At 41.3% G+C, this 7,898-nt stretch overlaps 1 non-coding gene across 1 annotated transcript; it reads left to right on the forward strand.

Moving 5' to 3' along the window:
- Positions 1-3,784: 3,784 nt before the first annotated feature.
- Positions 3,785-3,888, forward strand: LOC112738499 (small nucleolar RNA R71). Its single transcript, XR_003169457.1, has one exon. It is a non-coding gene; the product is annotated as a small nucleolar RNA R71 (small nucleolar RNA).
- Positions 3,889-7,898: the final 4,010 nt, after the last annotated feature.

A 7,898-nucleotide genomic window follows, 5' to 3' on the forward strand; every position in this document is an offset into this window, starting at 1 on the left:
GGTAATACTGGAAAACAAAGTGCTTAGGGCCACGGCCAAGACTCATAAAATAGCTGTGTTCAAGAATCATCATACTGAACTAGGAGAATCAATAACACTATCTGAATTCTAAGTTCCTATAGATGCCAATCATTCTGAACCTCAATGGATAAAGTGAGATGGCAAAACTATTCAAGAGGCAAAAAGCTACAAGTCCCGCTCATCTGATTAGAGCTATGTTTCATTGATAGTTTGGAATTTATAGTATATTCTCTTCTTTTTATCCTATTTGATTTTCAGTTGCTTGGGGACAAGCAACAATTTAAGTTTGGTGGTGTGATGAGCGGACAATTTATATGCTTTTTGGCACTGTTTTTAGTATGTTTTTAGTAGAATCTAGTTACTTTTAGGGATGTTTTCATTAGTTTTTATGTTAAATTCACATTTCTGGACTTTACTATGAGTTTGTGTGTTTTTCTGTGATTTCAGGTACTTTCTGGCTGAAATTGAGGGACTTGAGCAAAAATCAGATTCAGAGGTTGAAGAAGGACTGCTGATGCTGTTGGATTCTGACCTCCCTGCACTCTAAGTGGATTTTCTGGAGCTACAGAACTCAAATTGGCGTGCTTCCAATTGCGTTGGAACTTAGACATCCAGGGCTTTCCAGCAATGTATAATAGTCTATACTTTGAACGCGTTTAGATGACGTAAAAGGGCGTTGAACGCCAGTTCTACGCTGCTATCTGGAGTTAAACGCCAGAAACAAGTCACAAACCAGAGTTGAACGCCAGAAATACGTTACAACCTGGCGTTCAACTCTAGAAAGAGCCTCTGCACGTGTAACATTCAAGCTCAGCCCAAGCACACACCAAGTGGGCCCCGGAAGTAGATTTATGCATCAATTACTTACTTCTGTAAACCCTAGTGGCTAGTTTAGTATAAATAGGACTTTTTACTATTGGATTAGACATCCTGAGTTTTATCTTCGGATCATAGAAGTCTTGGTTACTCCGATTCTCCTCTGGGGCCGAGACCAATGAACTCCATTATCACTTATGTATTTTCAACGGTAGAGTTTCTGCACTCCATAGATTAAGGTGTGGAGCTCTGCTGTTCCTCAAGGATTAATGCAAAGTACTACTGTTTTTTATTCAATTCATCTTATTTCGCTTCTAAGATATTCATTCGCATTTCAACCTGAATGTGATGAACGTGACAATCATCATCATTCCCTATGAACGCGTGCCTGACAACCACTTCCGTTCTACATTAGATTGAATGAGTATGTCTTAGATCTCTTAATCAGAATCTTCGTGGTATAAGCTAGATTGATGGCGGCATTCATGAGAGTCCGAAAAGTCTAAACCTTATCCGTGGTATTCCGAGTAGGACTCTGGGATTGAATGACTGTGATGAACTCAAAACTCGCGAGTGCTGGGCGTATTGACAGACGCAAAAGGATAGTAAATTCTATTCCAGTATGATCGAGAACCTCCAAGATGATTAGCCATGCAGTGACAGCGCATCGGACCATTTTCACAGAGAGGAATAGGATGCAACCAACGACAAGGGTGATGCCTCCAGACGATTAGCCGTGCTGTGACAGAGCATTTGGACCATTTTTCCGAGAGGATTGAAAGTAGCCATTGGCACCGGTGACATCCTTACATAAAGCCAGCCATAGAAAGGAGTAAGACTGATTGGATGAAGACAGCAGGAAAGCAGAGGTTTAGAGGAACGATTGCATCTCTATACGCTTATCTGAAATTCTCACCAATGATTTACATAAGTATTTCTATCCTTCTTTTATTACTTATTTTCGAAAACCCCATTACTATTTTATATCTGCCTGACTGAGATTTACAAGGTGACCATAGCTTGCTTCATACCAACAATCTCCGTGGGATTCGACCCTTACTCACGTAAGGTATTACTTGGACGACCCAGTGCACTTGCTGGTTAGTTATGCAAAGTTGTGAATATATGTTTAGACCATGGTTCTGTGCATCCGTTTTTGGTGCCATCACCAGGGAATCAATTTCGAACAACAATTCACAACCTGAGTAACAATTTCGCATACCAGTTCTTCAGACTCTTCTTCTTCAAAACTCTCATGCACCTCCTCTTCAAATGAGTCCAACCTCATACATTCCCCCAGTTGTTCTTGTGGGTAACTCATGGCCTTGAACACATTGATTGTCATCTTTTCATTGTGTAATCTCAGGGTGAGATCACCTTTTTGGACATCAATGACAGCTCCAGCAGTGGCCAAGAACGGCCTTCCCAAGATAATGGAGGTCTTGGCTTCCTCCTGCATGTCCAGCACTACGAAGTCTGCCGGAATATGAAGTCTCCCACTTTCACCAGCAAATCCTCTACTACGCCATGAGGGAACTTGAACGATCTGTCTGCCAACTGTAAGGCCATTTTCGTTGGTTTAGCCTCCTCTATCTTCATCTTCCTCATCATAGCTACTGGCATCAAGTTGATGTTGGCTCCTAAGTCACAAAGAGCTTTCTCCACTGTGATTTTCCCTATAATGCAAGGGATCTGAAAACTCCCAGGATCCTTCAATTTCTGGGGTAGTTTGTGCTGAATGATAGCACTACATTCTTCGGTTAGTATCACAATCTCGTTGTTCTTCCAGCTTCTCTTCTTAGTCATAAGCTCCTTCAAGAACTTGGCGTAGAGTGGCATTTGTTCTATTGCTTTAGCAAAGGGTATATTGATTTGTAGTTTCTTGAAGATTTCCAAAAATCTCGAAAACTGATTGTCGTCTCCTTTCTTCTTTAATTGCTGAGGGTATGGGACTCTTGGGACGTCTGGCTTCAGCACTCCTTCCCCTTTTTGTGAACTCAAAGTCGGAACTCGAGCTTCGTCCTACTCTTCTTCCTCTTTATTTGAGTACTCTTCTTGTGGTTTCTGGGGGGTTTCCTTCAGTTCCTTCCCACTCCGAAGGGTGATGGCCTGACACTCCTCCCTTTTGGTTGAGTTAGTATTGCTGCGAAGGTTGGGGCTGGGAATTTGCTTGAATAAGTAGCCAATTTGTGTCTCAAGTTTCTTGATGGCAGCATCCTGATTCTGCATATTGGACATCACTTCTTCTCGGAACGCTTTACTTTCTTGAATCTCTTTGCCTATGCCTTCAAGTAGATTCTCAATCCTTGAGAGTCTGTCATCAAATGATTGTAGATCGTGATTAGAGGTGGAAGGATGAGGTAAGTTATTTTGGTTTTGATGTGGATGTGGAGAGGTGTTGTTATTGGGGTGTTGATATGGTCTAGATGTGAAATGTTAGTGCCTTGCATTATTGGGATTTGGGCATCTTTGATCAAGGCTTTGGTCTTGTTGATTTTCCCACCCAAAATTTGGGTGATTTCACCATCTAGGGTTGTAGGTCTTGGAGTATGGATCATGGTTTTGCCTAGGTGAATTCCCAATGTAGTTGGCTTGCTCCTGACTACCCTCTGCTTCTTCATTCACTCCTTCTTGGGTTGTTGATGAAGTGGTGATTGCTGCTACTTGGTTCCTCTCCATTTTCTTGGTGAGGTCAGCCAGCTACTGGGTAATGAGCTTGTTTTGGGCCAGCAGAGCATCTACATTGTTTAGCTCCATTACTCCTCTTGTGTTCCCTCTTTCGGAAGCATAGAAGTAGTCATTCTCTGCTACAGTTTCAATGACATCTATGGCCTCCTCAATGGTCTTCTTCTTGTTCAAAGATCCTCCAGATGAATGGTCTATGGCCTTCTTTGACTCATAAGAGAGGCCTTCATAGAAAATGTGCAGCTGCACTCATTCATTGAACATGTCAGGTGGACACCTCCTTGTTAGGTCTTTAAACCTCTCCCATGCTTCATACAGAGTCTCACCATCTTGTTGCCTGAAAGTTTGGACCTCAGCTCTCAGCCTATTGATTTGTTGAGGGGGGTAGAATCTTGCTAAGAATTTGCTCACCACATCTTCCCAAGTTGTCAAGCTCTCCTTCGGAAAAGACTCCAGCCACTTGGCTGCCTTATCATTGAGTGAGAATGGAAATAAGAGCAGTCTATAGGCGTTAGGATGAACACCATTAGACTTCACTGTGTCACATATTCTCAGGAAGGTGGTTAGGTATTGATTGGGGTCCTCTTGGATGCTCCCTCCGAACGAGCAGTTGTTCTGCACAAGGGTGATGAGTTGTGGCTTCAGTTCAAAATTGTTGCCGTGGATGGTTGGCTTTTGAATGCTACTTCCACAGTTTCCTGGGTTTGGATTGATGTAAGAGCCTAAAACTCTTCTATCCTCCCCAGCATGATTTGCTCGACCTCCTCCGCCATGGTTGTGAGTCTCTTCTTCATGATGGTTTTCCATGTTGTCTTCCATGTTTGGTTCAAAGTATTCCTCCTCTTCCTCAGCACCAACTACTGTTTTTCCTCTTGCTTCCCTTCTTAATCTCAAGAAGGTCCTCTCAGGTTCAGAATCAAAGGAAGTTGAAGCCCCGCTTCTTCTCCCTGTCATACAACCAACAAGTACAAGCAAGGAAAATAGATGCAAAAAGTATTTCTATCAGATTACTGTTAATGTGAGTGATGCAATATATTAAACAGATAGTGGGTTAGTGAAATGAATTGTAAATAACAAAGAAAAAGTAGGGGGAAGGGAAGAAATTAACTAAAACTGAAAGTAAATTACTCATACAGAAAATTAAATGAAACAAAACAAAAAGGCTCAATCTAGTTATCTTCCAATTTAATAATTGTTGATGCACAATCAATCCCCGGTAACGGCGCCATAAACTTGATGCACGGAAAACTTGTCTCATAACAAATTTCCTTCAGCAAGTGTACCGAATTTGTCGTCAAGTAAAAACTCACAATAGAGTGAGGTCGAATCCCACAGGGATTGATTGATCAAGCAACTTTAATTAGAGGAATGTTCTAGTTGAGCGAATCCAGAATTTGAGTAGAGAATTGCAGAAAATAAAATGGCGGGAAGGTAAATGACAGAAAAAGTAAAATGCTAGAATTAAAGAACTGAAAATAAATGACTGAAAGTAAATTGCTGAATTGTAAATGGGAATGGGGTATTGCTCATAAAAGTAAATGACAGAAATTAAAGAGAATGGGTAAGATCAGAAATGGGGGGTTCATTGGGCTCAGGAGATGTTGCATTCTCCGGATCAATTTCATTTTCATCTCTTCCTCAATCTATGCACTCATTGATCTCCTTGGCAATCTTAAGTGATCGAATTACAATTTCTTGTAATTCAATCTCTCAAATCTTGATCAATAGCCAATTCCTTGGTCAATTGCTCATGAGAAGAGATGAAGTATGGTCACTGATTATACCACATGCATTTCCCAAATCAAGTGTTGAGAGAATTATAGTCACATATCCATCCAAACCCAATTTGGTCCAGCATGAGAAAGCATTTCTAGCATGATCTCTTCATTCCTCTTTCAAGGTTCAGAAGAGATCCAAGTTTGAATAGCTTCTTTTCTAAGATAACTACCCAATTGGATGAAGATCGAAAGCTTTCAAGTAAAATCAAGAGAAAAGATAGAAGAAGAATAATGAAAACTAGTATTAATCCATCAAATTACAACAGAGCTCCCTAACCCAATGAAAGGGGTTTAGTTGTTCATAGCTCTGGAAAATGAAAACAAAGATGGAGAATACATGATGAAACTAGAAGTGCAGAGAAAGTAAAATACAGAGAGTAGTTCTATGCCAAGAGGCTCCCTATAATTTCCAACTCTCCATTTAATTCAAAGCTACTCCTATATATACTACTCTTCTGTTCTTCTAGTTGGCTCTTCAAGTCTTGGGTATGGGCCTTTGGATCTTGAGTTTGAAGCAGTTCTCTTCTTCATTGGGCTTGGCTTTACTTGCAGAGAGAAAGTTTGAAGTGGGCAGAGACCTTAGCTCAGGACGTTAGTGGTGTTAACGTTCAGTGAAAATATGGGTTCGAGAATGTTAGTGACAATCACCTTTTTCACTAACGTTCCTCACCAAAGTAAGGGCCACGTTAACTTCAACGTTAGTGGCACAAACGTTGCCACTAACGTTGCCTCTTTGTCCTTTGCACACGTTATTGGGACTTGCCTTTTCCAATAACGTTGAGAAGTCTCCCCCTTCCCTACGTTAGAGTCCACGTTAACTTAGTTAACATGGCTCTTTTAACGTAGGCTTGCCAACTCTCGAGAACGTTAGTGACACTTACCATTGTCACTAACGTTCCAATGTGCCCCTATTTCTCATGTTAGAGTCCACGTTAACTAGGTTAACGTGGCTTCTAACGTGGCCATGCTAGCCATCTCCAACGTTAGTGACAAAGTTGAGTGTTACTAACGTTGGCTCATCATTCCCTTATCCACATTAGCTTCCACGTTAACTAAGTTAACGTGGGAGTTAACGTGGCTCATAGTGGCTTATGTGGGCTAATTCCAACGTTAGTGACAATGTTGGGTGTCACTAACGTTGGCGATTACCTCCATTCTTCACGTTAACTTCCACGTTAACTAATTTAACATGGGAGTTAACGTGGCTTATTGGGGCTTGTGTGGGTTCCTTCCAACGTTAGTGACAATGTTTGGTGTCACTAACGTTGTCGACCACTTTGTCTCCTCACGTTAGCTTCCACGTTAACTACGTTAACGTGGAAGTTAACGTGGCTTATTGTGACTTGGCCAACGTTAGTGACAAAGTTGAATGTCACTAACGTTGGCTTCCCCTTTACTTCTTAACGTTAGAGGCCACATTAACTAAGTTAACGTGGCAACTAACGTGGCCACTTATGAGCTTGGTCCAACGTTAGTGATAATGTTAAGTGTCACTAACGTTGGCTCCATTTCCTTTCTTCCACGTTAGAGTTCACGTTAACTTAGTTAACATGACTCTTAACGTGGGCAATGATGGCTTCGAGAGCATTATTGGCAATTACTTTTCTCATTAACTTTGCAAGTTACTCCCATTCCACGTTAGTGTTAACGTTAGTGTAACTAACGTAGCCACTAATGTGGTTCTTCTTTGCTTCCTTTGTCCTGAAATCAAGCAATAAAGTGCATCAAAGTTCTAGTCCAAGTCATGGGAAATGCAACATCCAATTTGTCCTTAAATTCATACAAAATCCTCATGAAATCATGTAAAGTGCACAATGTATACTTGAATCAAGATGTAAGTGAATATCTACCCAAAACTATCTTATTTCCTAAGAAAATGCATGAAACGACCCTAAAAACAGTAAAGAAAAGGTCAGTGAAACTGGCCAAAATGCCCTGGCATCACTACATGTTTCTTTCGTTAAATGATGCGTTCACTTCCTGATCCAAGCTTGCCAGTATTTGATCCTGAGATTGAAAGAACTATTTCACGTATAAGGCAAGCTCGGCGTCGGTTAGTCCTCTCCGAGAGCAAATCTGAAACGTCACTTGAGGAAGAAACAAGCTCCCTTTCTACTGATTCGGTTGATTTACGTGCAGATGACATGGCAGAACCTAGGAGAGTTACTATCCAGGAGGCTAGAGCCCTTGATTTCACAATGCAACCGTTTCAAGCGCATCACCCAGCAGTGGCTACAGACTTTGAAATAAAGACTGCACTACTCAACTTGATGCCTAAGTTTCATGACTTACCTGCTCAAGAGCCTATCAAGCACCTTAGGGATTTCCAAGCAGCCTGTTCTACTGTCAGGCGCGATGGTGCAGACGAAACTTCTATTCTGTTAAAAGCTTTCCCATTCTCTCTTGAGGGAAAGGCGAGAGAGTGGTACTACACTCATCCCGTAGCAACTGTTTCTGACTGGGATACGCTTAGAAGATAATTTTTGGAAAAATTCTTCCTAGCTGAAGTTACTGATAAACTGAGGAAGGACATTTTCATGATTGTTCAGGATGAATCCGAGACTCTCTATGAATACTGGGAGCACTTCAACAACCTTC

The sequence above is a fragment of the Arachis hypogaea genome, chromosome 13 (genome assembly GCF_003086295.3).
Source record: "Arachis hypogaea cultivar Tifrunner chromosome 13, arahy.Tifrunner.gnm2.J5K5, whole genome shotgun sequence".
NCBI lineage: Eukaryota > Viridiplantae > Streptophyta > Magnoliopsida > Fabales > Fabaceae > Arachis > Arachis hypogaea.